At 40.3% G+C, this 18,319-nt stretch overlaps 1 protein-coding gene across 2 annotated transcripts in view; it reads right to left on the minus strand.

Moving 5' to 3' along the window:
- The window catches only part of adka (adenosine kinase a), a 160,264-nt gene that overhangs the window by 134,993 nt on the left and 6,952 nt on the right, over nucleotides 1-18,319 (minus strand). The gene's annotated exons all lie outside the window — the stretch shown is intronic.

Consider the following 18,319-nt stretch of genomic DNA (forward strand, 5'->3'; position numbering starts at 1 on the left):
TGTGCATACATGGCTCTTTAATGTCTGAATCAGGCCGAGACAGACAGAAGACAGAGTGTCTGCGGCCTACATGTGAGACCCTCTTCCCCACGGGGCCGAATTCACCATGCTAATGGAGGAGAGGTGGAGAGCGGGTTAATAAAGCTCACTGGGACACCTGCTCCCAGTCATCTACACTGAGAGAATCTGAGGAGCCGGGGTGTTTATTTCACACAAGGGGACCCCGACGGCTTGGAATCGCGCACACACACAGAGGATTTGGGCTTGAATAACCGTTTTTCAGCACCTAAGTGCACAGCCGGCGAGGGGCCCCGTTCTCAGAGGGCTTAAGGAGTCCTGCCCAAAAGCAGCAGCTGCCCCAGGACCTTTTCCCCCCTCACTGAGGCCCAAGGGATCACGTGGCTCCGCTACAATCAAGAGCCTTTTTAACCATTTAATCATTTAGCAGAGAGAGCAGAGCACATACGCACAGATCTCCCCTCTCGTCCACAGCTGTCCCTGCACATCCACCGGCCAGAAAAGCAGAGGACATCATCACAACCCACCGTGAAGCATGCTCAGGCACACACACAATGCTTCCATATTCCACACACTGTTCCCACAGGACAATGTACAATAGAAGTCACAACTTAAGGACATTAGATATTGTACACCAGGGACACAGCTTACTGTAGAACACCGCTGCCCTACAATAGGAGCGGGTCTATATCGGGACGAAGATCCCACATAAACCAAGCCGTTGTCATGGACCCTATGCGTTTAATGAAAATGTAATAAAAGCACTCATGCTGAGATGATGATACACTTCTTATACACTGTTGGTAAACTGAAATTATTCTGCATTTAATATACAGACAATTAGCATAATAAGATGACAGATCGTTGTACTGATTTAGTTCACTCGCAGAAATAAACAGAAAAGTCTAAATTAAAAAGGGAACAGGGCAGGGGTTAGAAAAGATGACAGCTACAAGAGCAAGAGACATTAATAAAGCTGTATGTGGTATATATAGATACTGTGACAAAGTTATGAAGTAGTAAACCATCATTAAATCATAATCAGCAGACGTCACTGCATTAGTCTGAAGTGCATAATAAAAGTGAAATCGTTGCAGTAGCAGGTTCAGTTATAGAGCAGAGTGTGAATCATTATACTGTGAACATAGTGTAACTCAGTAGAGTTCAGAGAGTAGAAGATGCCCAAGAGTTTCATAAAGACACAGAAAAAGATGTAGAAGTCTTTTATCTGAACCTCTTCACATAACCACCCCAGCGGTGTAGACACCAGCGTCGACACTTAAGAAAAAAAAAGGCTCTAACTTATTAAACCACACGCTCCAGCGAAGGTGATGCAAAGGGTTTGCATGGTTCATTTCTCACCTACAGTTCAGAACTGTTAACTCTGCATTACCTTTTAAAACAGCTCTCAAAAACATTTAGGGAGGATCAGCTGGCCTTAGACTGTCAAGAACCATTTTGGTGAATCTGTAATTCAAAAATACACAGGTCAAAACAGACACGGAATACAACCTCTTTTTTTGTAGCATCTGTACAAACAGCCTTGTGATCGACTAAAGCTTTGTCCAGTGTGTGTCCCTGCCTTGGACACACTGATCCCTGATCAGCTCTGGACCCAACACGTCCTTGATCGGGATGAAGCATTTGCACAAGTTGAAAGAAGGAGGAGTCTGATTATTTTAGACTTAAATATTTAGGGTGAGAAACGCTCAGATTTGAACATTAATTGCTAAAGTGGGAGCTGGAATAACAATCACATCCACGCTACAAATCATTAACTACCTGCTTTAGATGGTGTTTAGTGCAAGTAACAGACTGTGATAACTGCTCCTATACGTTCATTTGCTTTCTCAAAATATTTTCCTTTTTTTTTGCCTCCAATTCTTAGAAAACCAAGCTAAAATACAGAAGTAATCTCATTCCCTTCTGTGTAAATGAGTTGAAATTAATACACCACAGACATTCAAATATATTCCTAGTAGAAAGGGAGAAAAACCCTTCCCCAGCTTGTTCAAATTCAGGGCGCTAATTCAGCGAATTATTATTCGATGAACTCTGAGCAGCTCCACAAGCTCCACATAATTTGGGAGAGTTGAGAGCGGATCTTTTGGAACCACTTGAGAGGAGAGTCTTCCATCTGACTGACACTGAAGGCTACATTTAGACAAACAGCAAACAGAAGCACTGGGACCAGCTCAAACAATGCAGGATGAGACAGAATTAAGAGGGGGCTGTCAATCCCTCCTTCAACAGAGTCATCTGGTGAGACGAGACTGCCAAACCTTCAGGAATTATCAGCCTGATCAATGCTCTCTCGCTCTCTCCTGGGTGGGGCTCGCTAATCAGCTACACGGAACTACAGCAACGCGGCCTGGTTAAATGCTCCTGCTAGACTGATGAGCTGATGAGAGAGATGGGGAGGAGAGAGAGAGAGAGGAGAAAAAGAGAGAGGGCGATAAATATTGTTGTTCAGGCCCTAATTAAATTGTTCAGTAATTTCTTCACACAAAGAGAACACAGTTTATCTGTTTAAAATCAATAGCCCATTTCACGGTGAGGCACGTCCCGGCTAGACGACCGAGCCATTACTTATTCTGCTCTCCGAGCTTCCACCACGCAGTTCTCCCAAGGTTGAATCTGTTATCTTTTCTTGTTTAAGGAGAGAGAGAGAGAAAAAAGTCAATAATAATTCCTCTTTTCTAAATGGATGGATTTGGCTGTCAGGGGAGAGCTTTTTTGAAAAGCAGCGTCTCAGCCTTCTCAATGCCTCTTAAGTAAATGTCTGCAGAGCCACTCACACACAAATAAGATCATTAAAAGCACTGATTACCTTTGAGCCTTCACCACTCGTCTTTAAAATATTCTTTACTCCGACGAGTGGCAAGCCAATTTAAATTGAGATGTTAAAATGAGCTGAATGAGATGTGCCTCCGCTGAGGCTGCACACCAAAACAATTCGGAGGCAGCCCGATGACTGATTACTCTGCTGCTTATTTGTTTTGAAACAATTACTGGTAATCATATTGATGTTTATGCGCCGTGCCCTTTCTGAGAAGTAAAACTCGGCTTTGTAATTACATCACTGGAATCTAATCAAGAGGAGATAAACTTTCACCTATGCTAACAACATATTAAAATGCAAATCAGCAGCACCGCAGACATGGGCGCGCTCCGAGGCCTAATTATCCCATGATGTCAGAGACACAGCCCTTGTGTTCAGTTTCCTTGGTAATCTGTCAGACTGAATTCGGTCATTAACGCAACTAATATTAACAATGAACCCAACGCACAGGAAATAATCTGTTTTTGATGAGCAGCGCAGGTGCGAGCCCACAGCCTCCTGATGATATCTGCAGATACGGAGGCGTTGCCGTAGCCCGGAGTCAACTATGTCCCCATTATCAGATCCAGATCAGCTTCGGTACACAGACCCACACCTTTATCTTTGTGTAATCCCGGTGTGAGAGTCATATCACAGTTCACTCTGATCCTCTGACACACAGACAGAGCCCCGAAGGTTAGGTCAACACTGTCAGATCTTTTCCTGGGTCAAAAGAACCCCTTCATGCTATTCTGTGAGTATGACCCCGCCGCCACCCACGATTCTTCTCGCTCTCTCACTCTGTCTGTCTCATACATACACCCCACGGGCCAGTCAGAAGCAGCCCCTGCACATCTACCCCCAAGAGGAGATGGAGCTTTACGCTGGGAAAGCCCAGCAAGTGCTTTTGAGAGAGAGAGAGAGAGAAACAGAGAAAACAGACTCTGCTCTTTAAACCTGAACGTAAAGAAGCAGCCCTTGGCTGCTCTCCTGAGGGAGACGCAGAGGGATGATCTGGTGAGCTATGATGTTCCATGTAAATAATTCATATCCATGCAGAGAACACCACATGGCCTAACATGAACCCTCAATAAGGAGACAGGGCTCGACTGCTTCTCCAATCACCATAAAAAAGGCCAATCGTTTCCGGTGCGGTTCTTTTCCGGGAATTAGTACAGTAGAGCAGCTCTCCAGATTGCATGAAATTTCGGACGAGTTAAGGAAGTCTCAGTCAGAGCTGAATGAGTGATGTCACTCATCTTTGCTGTTGAATGAGTGCAGTACATAAATGCAAGTTTGGACAGTTGGGGAAAACCCAGGCAAGAACTTGACAGAAGATACGCATGGTTAAGTGGAAGTGGAAGTGAGGCGAGTGGGATTATATCATGAAAATTAATCATTTGAAGGTTACTGTGAAGGTTACTGTAAAAAAAAGTTAATTCTAAATGTTTTTGGAGCATTTCTACTGGTTCATTCATCATGAACTACTTCTGCAGTGTAAAGTGCAGCTGAAGGTTTACAACAATCCAGAAAACTAGAAACAGACAAAAAGGAAAAACATTTTTTCTTTGGACAGTGACCATATTTATAACTCGGTGGGGTATGGAAATATCATCGTCTTTAAGAGTAATTAGCACATATTAAGACTACCACGCAGAAGTCAGCATATTTTAAATAAAACCAAACACAGCTGGATGATTTATTTAAAGCTTATCCAAGAGCATTTCATAAGGCAAAATATTTTCCATGGTCTGTTTGGCCAAAGATTCTGTCACACCATGGGCCCAGTATGCAGTGCATTTGCGGCTCCCCCTGCTGGCAGACGGTCCAAGATGGGGCCAAACTGCAGGGAGACTTGGAGACCAACAGAGCAAATTCCAGCCCTGCGTCCCTGCTCAAGATGAAGCATCAAGGTTGTTGTGTGCATCCCAAGCACCAGGCCTGCAGTCAGTGTTAAAGGATGGCTTGTGGTGGTTAAGAACAGGACTGAGACTTTTGGGGCTGATCCAAGAGCAACTGCACAGTGCAGATAAGTAAGCCGCTTAAACGTTTGAGGCGGTGCATCATACAGAGTTGTAAACTCCATATGAAATATCCCAGACAGTCACAGCACTTGTAACGAGAGCGTGGAGCAGGACCAAACTCGTACACCATCACTGCAGCATTTAGCATGGGAGGAAAACAGACAGCCTGGCTGCGCTCCATCTTGGCTAGAGGCTTGGCAATTAGGGACTGTGCAGCTTTCACAGAAGAACAAATAGGATTTTTGTAGAAATGAATCCTAATAACACAGAGGCCTTAACCTGGAATAGCCAGAGTACCTGATTTCCAGGCAGACTTGGCCAGGGGCCACTTAATGCACCTAAATGGAGGGAGATCAATGTCCACACAAGAAAGGGCAAAGAGCAGCGGAAAACTCACACCGTGGCCATAAAAGCCAATGTAGCGTTTCTTCGCAGAGCTGCAGTGTACACTCTTGGGGGGAGTTGGGGGGGGGGGGCTTTCCTGGCAACCAGGTTACTGCAGCCGTAATTCACAGCACATAAATCCAAACAGTCATAACACAGAGTGGATGGAATGATGATGGAGGTCCTCTTCCGCTCACTGCTGAGGAACTGGGGGGACTGGGAGAGGGGCTTAGAGTGTGAGGGTTAGAGGCCGGACAGTGGAGCTTTGAGTGAAATCACTCAGAGACAGAGAGAGAGAGGCCCAGAGAGCAGGAGCTTATGGGAAATGAATCAGGTGGGAGTGAGGGTAGGAGCCACCAGGGACCATCGATCTGAGTGGTAGTGTGAGTTAGAAGAATTCACAGTGGACACGGGAGGTCCATGTCAGCTACAAGCAATCACGTTCTGCCCAACCCTCCGTTCTCTATCGTCCCTCCCCTAGAGGAGGTCAGAGGTGAGATGCAGGGCTGACCTCTGGAAATCAGGTCTGGTGGGAAGAGGCTTTAAGCACACTTACTGGAAGGGGCAGTCAAAAGCTGGAAGCTGTTCGTGTGGCAGAGAGAGCAGGCAGGTGGATGAGATAAGTGCGCATATACAGGCAGTAGTGATGCAACAAAATTTCAGCCACTGAAATCATGGTCCTCTGTAATTTAAAAGAAATAGCCAACAGACTTAGATGGAATATTATAGGGGAAACCTCTGGATAACAACGACCATTAGGACGGGATTAAATAAATCATCTCCATAATGATTAGAATTAGGTCTGAAAGGAAAAAAGGGTGTAGATTATTTTACCGTGCAATGTGTGAGACCAAACCTGGTCCAAAACATCCACCATTTTGCAGTTTAGCTAATCACTTATCGTGAAGAGTGAAAACACAAACATTAAGAATGCTAGATCAGAAAATGCTTATACTCTAAGTGTACAGTAGTGTGCACAAATATGTTTAATTAGCCAGACAACTAACAGCGCAAAAAGCAATCTGGCTAATCATCAGTGGTTAAAGGACCCCAACTTATTATTTTTACCCTAAAATTACAGCTTCAAAATGACTGTGATATTTCACTGAGTAATAATAACAGTAATTCTCTGTAATAAGGAAAACAGAGCCTCTGTCATCGCTGCTATACCATGTAAGCTTTAGAGGAGGGTAGGAAGCTAAACCCCTCATGCCCCCTCCCCATTGATTTCAGTACAATGCTGTAAAAAAACATTCACCCAAAGTTAGCAACAAAAATCCACTGCAAACTTTGTTACATATAATGCAACGTCACTCACAATATGTGCTAGCAAACGCTCCTGTGATTGGTTCCATAGGTAACCCACATTTGGCAAAACTGCAAGCTTCACGAAGAATCAAAAATAAGGCACATATTAATTGTAGGAGCCTATATCCAACTCCCAGAGCCAAGTATCCTTTCTAGTTTGAGGCTCAGGAAATAATGTTGACAAAGCTTTCTGTCTGAAACATTGCTGAGTAAATGTACATATTGCAAGTGTGCACAATGTGCAAAGGTTTGTCCTCTCAAATGCACCATTTTTCCCACCAATCCCCAACACACCTGCAGTTTAGCTTTCAGTGTGCAGCGGCTCATTTTTCCACCCGCTCACAAATAAAGAACAGCACACTCATCAGAACCAGCCCCATCTGAGCCACAGGAAACAGCCCGACAAAGACATCCCCAGGGAGAGGGACAGAATGGCCAGGGGCTGACAGCATTGAGGGTTCCTTCCAGACAACACACAGCAACGTATTATCATTATCATCTCAATGATGGGACCATTCTTATAGTTTTGGGATGCAAACGCAAAAGCAGAGTGCAACAGTGATTCAGAATTTCTAAACTGAACAAGTATCTATATTAACATATATCCACAAGGGCATCTGAGTTGATGTGTCTCATGATGAACACACCATTGCCTCAGAAACAAATTCCACATCTCCTTGCATAACAGATCAAAATGCCCCAGCAACACTTGAAGCCACAGTAATAAAACTCTGATAAACTTACACTGCCATCTGCTGGAGAGCAAAGGTAAGAACCTACAGGAAACCTGAGACTTCAAAACGCCCAGCAACACAAACATTACCTATTCCTGAGCACTTCCTGTTAGCAACTCCATACGTTTAAACTAACAAACGCTGCCGGTGGGTAACTGAAGTTGAATTAGAACCGTTATGAGCAAAGAAATCAGTAACATACATGAGCATGAAATACCAAATCTGAAAGACATTGCTTTGCTTATTTATTCATTCATTATAGGTCAGTTTCAGACTGAAAATGTGTGAATTACTTCTGTTCTGAACGAAGGTGAATAGTCGGTTTAACTGAAATTTCCTTTGTAGCTTCAAGGTGAATTGTTATGAAAGTCAGCTGTAACACTAAATAAGGGAAGTTACACTATTGGGCTGTGCTATAACGTATATTTTGTGATAATATATTAGTGATGGGCGGCACGGTGGCGCAGCAGGTAGTGTCACAGTCACACAGCTCCAAGGACCTGGAGGTTCCCGCTCCGGGTGACTGTCTGTGAGGAGTTGGTGTGTTCTCCCTGTGTCCGCGTGGGTTTCCTCCAGGTGCTCCGGTTTCCTCCCACAGTCCAAAAACACGATGGTAGGTGGATTAGTGACTCAAAAGGTGTCCGTAGGTGTGAGTGAGAGTGAATCTGTGTTGCCCTGTGAAGGGCTGGCGCCCCCTCCAGGGTGTATTCCCAATGATTCCAGGTAGGCTCTGGACACACCCCGACCCTGAACTGGATATTCGCTTGCAGATAATGAATGAATGAATGATATTAGTGATATTCTCACTTTTTTACATAATGACGTCAAGCAGTTACTCATAATAATGTATACGTTCTTTACATGAATCATTTGGACACAGTGAAATATGGTGGAAAGTCGCTCTGAGGTAAAGGAATTTGCTCCAAAAAAAGGGGAGTGACTTCAGTCGTGTGGAGGTGGTGTGGTTACACAATATCAGATGCAGAGTAAACCATAGTATTATGTAAGAAATGAAAAAAACCTGTAACAATAGAACGGGGAAAAAACTCATTTGTGTTCCACCGCCTCGAGCAGAAGCACCAGGTTGAGGACAAGGAAAATCTAAAATGCCGTTAGAATAGAATGAACTCTAACCCCAGCAGATAAAACGTTTAGTTTAGTTTTAGTTTAATAAATAAAACTATTTAACATAATTAATCTTAATATAAAATTTATTTTGTTGCAATAGTGTGTGTGCGCTTTAAATTAATACAATTATTTTTCAGTGCTCGGTTCATATCGCCAAGAATATCGTTATTGCCAAAATACGCTCTAATATCGTAATATTATTTTAGGGCCTACCCTTAATTTACATGTGTATGTCTGTGGCATCACAAAATCAATGAGCTATTAGCTGGATGCTTTTGTAGCCTAAATTGTAGTGTAGATATTACAGAAGTCATATTGAAGATTTTGAAGCAAAAATTACAGAAGTGTTCAAACCTTAACAATATTTATATACAATTTCAAAGCCATATGAAAAATGATGGTGTGGATCTTTTAACATTTCTCAGTCAGTCAAAAATCCAGACAGTCAAGCTGATTAAAATAAAAATGCTTCAAAGGGAAATCTGATGATTATAACTACGTCTTTCACAAGATGGCAGTGTTGCATAACTAACAACTAAACAAAGTTGACACTAAAATAAACTACAAAGGACTATTGCACCTCTCTGCTGGCTCACAACCTGAGGCAGAAAATAACGGCTATGTTGGCAACGGCAGGCAGAGACTAAGAGGAGAGAAGTGTTTCAACTGGCAGGTCATGAGCTCCATTCAGAGATATTATCAGCTCCCAGCAGTTAAAACACTGTATAATACAATCCCTAAAGGGCTACAGGGAAAGAGTAGAGTTATCAGAGTCTTCCAGTCTAACAGCCTGAAAAACACTGACACAATGAAATGGCAGAAATCCACATATTATATATAAGCAATTTGCGTGAGGTGTAAATGCAGTTTCATAAAAGCCTGCATGAATCCCATATAGAAAGTCTATCAAGTTTCCAAAGTCATGAAGGGCACGCTTGGCCTCTCCACCTGTTGCTTACTGGCCGAATGCCTCTCTGCCATGGCTGACCTCTGTTAAGGTCAGTGAGACAGCATTAAGCAGCCTTATCATTTAGCCCACTGATAAGCAGGTAATTGACACCAAATTTTGGGAGACACAAACATGATTAATCTGATGTTGTCACACTCTTGACATTCTGTATTGAATGAGTCTTGTTTTAACAGATTTTTTACATATATTTACATATATAAACAGTGTTTTATAGCTATTTTTTTTACATTCACCTAAAGGTGACTTTAATAATAAAAATAAAACACACATTTTATACAGTTCAAAGGATGTCTCCTCGCCATCTACTGCTCTCTCAGTTGGTGTGAGTGCTCGAAACCAGTCTTATGTGTTTACAAAACCCTGATGTCTGTATATGGGTTAAAAAAATGGGTCTTGGTCTAGCGTGCTAGGCTAGCGCTCTCTCAGCTCGTGGCAGAAAAATGGCATTTGAGGATTTTAGAAACAAATAGACCTCCATAAGTCGAAAAGCCTGAACTGACATGAGGATATTGCTCAATTCTTACTCCATAGGTGGGTAATGTTGACTGATTTGTGCAGCAAATGGAACTGACCCTACATTAAGGAGAATGCTAACTGCAAAGTAAACATAGCAAAAGTGTTACAAAAAAAACCCCTCAAATATCTCTGTGGTAATTCTGTGTTGAATAAAAATCTTAAAGTTAAACTGTAGCCATGTGCAAACAACAGTCTTTCCCCTAAATCATACTGTGATTTCACCAAGACATGGAGCTTCTGAGCGAAAGCTAACAAGAGAATAGCATTTCCCCACAATCATAGGCACTGTCTTTAAAGCATTTGTCCAGAGCAACTTACAAACACGCTTCACTGTTTACTCAGAAAACATATTTCACTAACTTGTACCGGTTAGAATCTCAAGGTGTATGAAGCTCAGATGCGGCCAAATACAAATGTCAGTATGGACACCTAGATACACAATGCTCACATAAAACAATTCAATACTGTGAAGTAAACAATGGAGTTTTCTTTGAACTCCTTTCTTCATCTACATCTAGAGACTCTCAGTGTCTGTATTGGCACAGAACAGGCAGGGTGCAGTAATGCTGCAGGACAATATTGTATTAAAACTGAATTTAAGAGAAAATAATAATAATAATAATAATAATAATATATATCTCATCTCAAACCATTGATCATCGCTGTCAAAAGAGCAATGTACATCTCCAAAATAGTAACTTTTTAAGAGAAGGAAAAAACCTTCAGTGGGTGTCTATATAAAAAGCTTTTAATTAAAGTAATTTTGGAGCATTTCACTTGGTGCAGTCCTCATACAGTTTTTAACTAAACGTGAAGGACAGCTGTTGTGTTCAAATGATGTAGTAAATTAAAAATGTACAAAAATAGAGATACATGGTTTTCTTTAGACAGTGATGTTATATTAAATGTTCTTTCTTTCAGAAATTAAAAATCTGCAACACAAGGTGAGAAAATGGGTCCAATAAATGACTAACTCAGAATTTAAAAATTAAACAGTAGTCTGTCTGATATGAAAGAACACTCCGGGTTCCCGCAGACTCGGGGTAAGAGTGAATCACAGCATGGCGGAACTCTGAGTGTGTGGAATATTGTACTTTCCTTCAAAGATCATAATGTTTAACCCACATGGGGCAGTGCTGAAAACACAAGCAGACCACAGTGTTCTGAACTCTGAACTTTAATGAGGTCAGCAACCCAGACACACAGAGAAATCAAGTTACACTTAAGTCAGGTGAACAAAATAACGGATCTACAGCATACGTAAGAGGAGAAAAGAAAAGAATGAGACTAAGACACCGCTGCCACTTACAGACAATACACCGCATTGTTGATACCACAATAAACACACCCAAGGTCATGAGCTTATCCTTAGACACTGCTCACACTGAAGTAATAAAGTACTGCACAAAGACAATAGCACATAGCAGTGTCTTCAGCTGTGTAAACCAGAAGTGAGCATCCCATAACCCTCTACCTGGCTTATAAAAGAATTTATATATATATGTAAAGCACACTGTGTATGTAACGTGATTTATAAGTTTATTTATAAGTGGTTTATAATCTAGCCCTGCCATGCCAAAATTTGCTTTGCATAATCTCTACAAGAAACCCAATACTGAGTTGTAAAATGTAAACAAATGTAAATAAAAGGAGAATGCAATATTTGCAAATCTCATAAACCCATACTGTATTCATAATAAAACACAGAACATAGATCAGATGTTGAAAAAGACATTTTACCACTTGAAAAAACTAATAAAAAAATATTAGCTCATTTAGAGCTTAATGGCAACAATGCATCTCAAAAAAGTTGGGACAGGGACATGTCTACCATTGCACCGTTGCATAGAAGCTGAAATATGCAAGGCTTTCTCTGAAAGAGAATTTGTCTGGAATGGGAGCATATGTTGTTCCAAAACCACTATATACTGTTCAGCATTGACATGCCTTTCCAGATGTGTAAGCGTCCGTGGTTTCCAAAAAGAATGTCACATTTTGATACATCTGACCATAGAAGTTTTCAGTTTTGCCTCAGTCAATTTTAAATTAGCTTTGGCCATGTTTTTGGATCATGTTATTATATGGCTTTTTCTTTGCATGATACAGATTTAATGTGCATTTGTGGATTGCACAACAAACTGTGTTCACAGAAAATGATTTCCAAAAGTGTTCCTGAGCCCAGGTAGTGGTTTCCAGTACAAAACCAGGCCTGTATTTAATGCAGTGCTGCCTGAGGGCCAGAAGATCATGAGCATTAAATCTTGACCCTCTGCCTTGTTCCTTGACACACAGGGATTTCTACAGATCCTCTGAATCTTTTGATGATATATCTACTATGAATTGTGGATTATACAAAGTCTTCACAATTTTACATTGAGGAATATTTTCCTGAAATTTCTCCACAATTATTTGATCTATTTGATTTGATCTTTATTTCTGAGACTGCCACTCTAAAATGCTCTTTTTAAAGCCAACCAAATGACTTAGTACCAGTTACTTTTTCAGAATTTTTATTGCCCTTGTCCCAAACTTTTAAGATGCAAAAATTCCAAATTAATTTAGATGTTTTCATGAAATGTGTGAGGGCGTCACGGTGGTGCAGCAGGTAGTGCCGCAGTCACACAGCTCCAGGGACCTGGAGGTTGTGGGTTCGATTCCCGCTCCGGGTGACTGTCTGTGAGTTGGTGTGTTCTCCCCATGTCCGCGTGGGTTTCCTCCGGGTGCTCCGGTTTCCTCCCACAGTCCAAAAACACACGTTGGTAGGTGGATTGGCGACTCAAAGGTGTCCGTAAGTGTGAGTGTGTGTGTGTGTGATGCCCTGTGGAGGACTGGCGCCCCCTCCAGGGTGTATTCCCGCCTTGCGGCCAATGATTCCAGGTAGGCTCTGGACCCAGCGGTTACAGATAATGAATTAATTAATGAAATGTGTGTTTTCTACTCTAAATAAAATATGGTTTTGTCTGATTTGCAAATCTTTGCATTTTGTTTTTATTAACATTTTTTTTTTATTTACATTTCTGTGCATTTTACACAGCATCCCAACTTTTTTTGGAATTGGTGTTGTAAGTAATTTTTAATAAATTGGCAAATTTAAAGAATTAAAAAAAAAATTAAAAATATGACTGGCAACCCTCATATTTTTAAAAATAAAACCAAAACGTTAAGCTGTGGCAGAACTAAATTCTCTTAAATTCTACTGCAAACTTTTTCTTTAACATCCTGTTTAACTAGTGTTTAAATATGCCTTAACACTAATGTATGATTGTGTCTGTCTTCTGCAAACCTGGAGAAGAGTCAAATAAATTAATAAAGCTGACTATGACTATGAGCTGAACTTAACATACTCAACCTGAAATACATTAAAACAATCCACAGAATACATTTTTTAAAAAGCAAAATACCCAGGGTTTACAATAAAACACTTTCACTGAAAAATACTTAATTTGCATAAAACTAACAGAGTTAAAAAGAATGCCCCAACCTTTAGTTTGACCTGTTCAAAGTCTATATTACACACACACACACACACACACTTATGTAACACCTGCAACCACAGTATACTGTACTAGTCCAATATGGACTTCAAACAAGGGGTGAGCAATATGGCCATGTTTCATCATTATCGTGATAAACGCTCATCAACTAAATGTGGCTAAATGCCATTCACAGAAATGTTCGAACCTCCAGTAGAAAGCACTCCCAGAAAAGTAGAAGTTACTACTGCAGTAAAGATAAACAAACTAAGAAACAACAAATATATACTAATAAACTCAGACATGAATTTCAACACATTACACACTGCTAAACAGTTTAAACCCATTGTTGAGCACATTAGCTTTGTATCTGAATATTAAGCAAAATTCAAAAGAAGAGAGAAGTAACAGCTGTTATGCAACTCCCATTCACCTTTCATTATTAAAATAATCCTAAAAATAAACTGCTTCATGACGACTTCAGAAAGTCACACTTGAATTCTACAATCATAAATGTTGTGTAGCCAAGCCTGCATTTGTAGTGTACAATGTACCCTTGTTTTCGTTCTCTAAACCATAAGTCAACCTCTAATCAAGTATAAGCAGGTGTTAGGAGAGATTAAAAGTACAGTGAGAAGAAAAGGACAGTATATGTGCAATGTTTGTAGAAGATTGATAAATTATACAAGAAACACTCTTCTAGAAGATTCCACTTGTAAACTGTTTAACGGATAACAGCTGATGTCATCAAAACTGAGTATAAATAGAGCATCCACTGAAGGTTTACTCTTTGCAAGCAAGGATGGGTCCCAGTTCACCACTCCCAGTGCAAACTTTGTGGAAAACGTCAGTCAGTTCAAAGACAATGATTCTTTGTGCAAGAGTGCAGAAAACTTATGCCTTCACTGTCTAAAGTTCAGAATCTCATGAGCAGATTCAGGGAGTCGGGTAATCTCTGTGTGTAAAGGCCAAGGGTGGACTGCTGAATGGACGTGAACTTCATGCCCTCAGGCTGTATGGTTTGAGAAATGCTGCTGTGACGTAGAAAGCCATATGGGCTCAGGAATACTCTGGAATATCATTGCCACTTAAAATAATCTAGTGATGCATCAAGAAATGCAACCTGAATCTGTTTTATGCAAACATTCATTGTCTGTAACCTCTTATCCATTTCAGGGTTGCGGTGGGTCCACAGCCTACCCGGAAATACTGGGCGCAAGACGGGAACACACCCTGGAGGGGGATTTATGCAAACATGAAGCCATATATTAATTATTAATCTAAGATGGACTGAAAAACATGTTCTGTGATCAGACAAGTCCCTAGTTCACCTGTTTTTTGGGAAATTCTATGTGATAAAAATGTAAAAGACCATCCAGACTGTTACCAAAGACAAGTGCTAAACCAGCTGTGATGGTATGGGGTGTATCAGTGCCCATGTAATGGGTAATCTGCATATATGTAAAACGTACCATGATGCAGAGGCTAATATTGATGTTTTGGAGAGACAAAGTACGCTGGCATCACAATAAGATTTATTCCCAGGAACTCCATGTCAATTTTTCCAGAAAAATGCGTCATTCTGCTTGATTAAATTAAAGACGTCAGTTTTTATTGCATTTTTAGCAAGTGTCTCAGACGTCTGGAAATGGAGTTTATACCAAAAAAGTAAACATGCCTTCTTTTAATCATTCTTATTTTCCCCCTTTGAATTCATTAGCCACAAATCCTTTCAGACCCATGGCATTGTGCTATATTTTCATTGTATTGTTATATCTGAGGTAATAATGTTTAATTTTCTCCACTGTCTGAAAAATAAAGGACTGTGGTTTTGGACTTTTACACAGTACTGTATGTTCTGATTTGCTGTTTCATACCGAACAATAACATGGAAATTGACCGTGTTTATTGTGTTTCTGAATCAGCAGTGATACTGTAGGGTGCTTGATGCATGTGGATCCAGGACACATGCCGTTGTAAGGCCCGGAGGATCTCCCACTGGGCCTGAGAGAGAGCTCTGAATTATTTCAGCTGCACACAGTGAAGGACTTTGTCTCTGTTGTATAGAGCCCGAGCCATAGTCCCTGCTCTGCTGAAACAGCAGGGTAGAGTGTCTCAATTTCTGCACACAGTTAAAACAATGCATTTTGTGCATTGAACCTTCTTCCCATACTAGTCGCTTCTACAGAATTTAGCAAATTTCCTAAAAAGACTATGGTTATACAAACTTCTAACTAAAACTTAGCCTTAAATATATACATAAAACATAAGAAGAACAGAAAAATACTGGTCATGAATACTAGGCAAAATTATATTATTATTTAAAAAATGTTACATTTTAAAATTGTGCTTTGTTGTAATCCAGGGTGCAGGGTCACTGACACACAACAAGGAAACTCTTCACTTATTGAGAATTTCCTCTAACTGCCCTAGTTTTGTAATCCCTGTAGTTTCATACCGTGTTAGTGCCTGAATTCAAAAAAACATTTAAGTCTTGAAGTTTTAAAAGTTTTGCATTTTCCCCCTCTACTTTCTAATTCACTACTAACATATCTGGAGGTTGTGGGTTCAAGTTGCGCTCTGGGTGACTGTCTGTGAGGAGTGAGGTGTGTTCTCCCAGTGTCCACATGGGTTTCCTCCCACAGTCCAACAACAAATGGACTGGCGACTCAAAGTGTGTGAGTGAATGCGTGATATGTGTGTGTCGCCCTGTGAAGGACTGGCGCCCCCTCCAGGCTGTGTTCCTGCCTTGCGCCCAATGATTCCGGGCAAGTTCTGGACTCACCACAACCCTGAACTGGATAAGCGCTTACAGACAATGAATGTATTAGAAGGAATTAAAGAGTAAATAAGACTAACTGACAAAATGGTTAATATTCAGTGTTTCAAAAAAATGTCACAAACGTGACGTTTTTTTGTTTTATGAAACATCTTGTGATTCCGCCTAATTTAGGACAGAGACTGGATTTAAATACACAATCATATAAACATAAATACAAAGAACTGATGCAAAAAAAAGGAAACATTATTAAAATTAATAAAACAAATACATGCATTTCACTAATCATGCTCTTTTAAAAGTGAACGAACACATTCAGTATACACGGGATGAGAATATCACAAAAAGTTGTCTTGTAATATGAGACTCTTATGGAGCTGTGAATCCACAGAAAATGTTTTTGTTTTTGCTTTTGTTTTTTTTTTTCTTTATAAGATTAATTACCCAAGATGAAACATATTGCAGTTTATAAAGCTAGTTCAGTGTTTAATACTCACCAGAGTGGTAAACTTGTTATTACAATGTAGTAAAATATACTCAAACTGGGCATAAACATTCTCCACACCTCATTCTCACAACAGTGCTTCCCCACCCACCATTTTATTCTGGTGCTGGGGGATTGTCAACTTTTATGGATGTGATGTCCAAATAAAAAAGTGTCCATGGACCACCCTGGAATGATAAAAACTAATTAAGCCCATTCATTCAGCTACACAAGCTAGCCAGTACTATTAAAACTTGCGATGCCTGCCCCCCCAAGCTACCACAGCATGGTTTAACATCAAGCAGCACACAAAAACCAAGACAACTCCACACAACCCCCTCTACGCACCAAATAAACACCTTCCTCACATATGCGCATTTCAACAAAACCAGTCAGGCCGAAAGCCACTTATAGGCAATCTATTAGGCATTCCAGCAAAATATAACAAAGGCCTTTGTAAGCTGTGTCAAAGAGAGTGCGGGAAACATCGACTGACTTAGCCATTAGCTGACTATTGTGGGTTTCACAGCCTATAACTAAATTCAGTGTTATTAATAAACAGAAGCGCAAGACGTCAGTTAACTGATGACCTTGGGTAACTGTTTTATATTCAATAAATAAACATCTAAATATGTACAAAATTTTTAACTATTTCTTCTGTGCAATTGTAGTGCCAAATTCAGAACAAAAGCACAATGCTGAGAAAGCAACAACATAATAAAAGCTGTAGATGCTTCAGCTTGAGCTAGAGGTTCAGTCTGGAGATCAAAACCTGATCAAACAAAAACATACCTGAGCTCATTTTTAGATTCTGTGTTAAATGTAATATGTAAATACTTCACCAAAGTACAGTTAGATTTAAGAAATGTAGCATTGCAGTCATTCATTGTGTTCCAAAATTGTAATACAAATCTTTCAGTCTGTGGAAATGATGGACATCATGTCCTCTAATAATAACTGCATTAATAACTTCTAGATTTTTTTTAAACAGATGCCCATGCTTATTTCAACAAGACAATGCTAAGTCACATTCAACATTTGTTACGTGTTCCGTTGAGATAGAGGGTGGCAGACTGAGCTGACTGCTTCCCTGACACACAAAATACAAAAAGGACATATATAGTTAAACAGCGTAATATAAGTACGATGAAAGATTTGCTAAAAATGTCAATTTTCAGAATGGTATCAACTGAGTTCTTCATTCTTTAAATGTTTATTAAGAGCTGTTCAAGTTAAAGGTGGTGTAGCGTAGCTGTGACCAGGCCTCTACCTACTTCTTTGGAATGTTGCAAACAATCGGACACAAAATTAGCATTTCCTTACAAAACAAATAATGTCATTAAGCTTAGTCCTGTACTACTCAGCACTTTTCAATTCAATTGAAAAGGTGAATATAATCCAGGACTAGGCTTAATCCCTTAATCCCCCCCCACCCAGTCAGAAAAACTGTCACTGTGGCCATACCAGCAAAGCTACATATTCAGTACGTTAATTTAAGGAGCATGTGTGTACCTTATTCTCTAATAATTAGAAAAGAACAGACAGATTTTAAAAAGGCACTGGTTTCATACGCCAAATTTAATAATCAGGATTCATGTGGTTTTATTTTATGCAGTTCTACAAAGAAAGTTTACCAACATTCACCTCTCCTTGCCTCCTTCTGGAGAATAGTATATAATG

Source organism: Hoplias malabaricus, chromosome 8 (genome assembly GCF_029633855.1).
Source record: "Hoplias malabaricus isolate fHopMal1 chromosome 8, fHopMal1.hap1, whole genome shotgun sequence".
NCBI classification, from domain to species: Eukaryota; Metazoa; Chordata; class Actinopteri; order Characiformes; family Erythrinidae; genus Hoplias; species Hoplias malabaricus.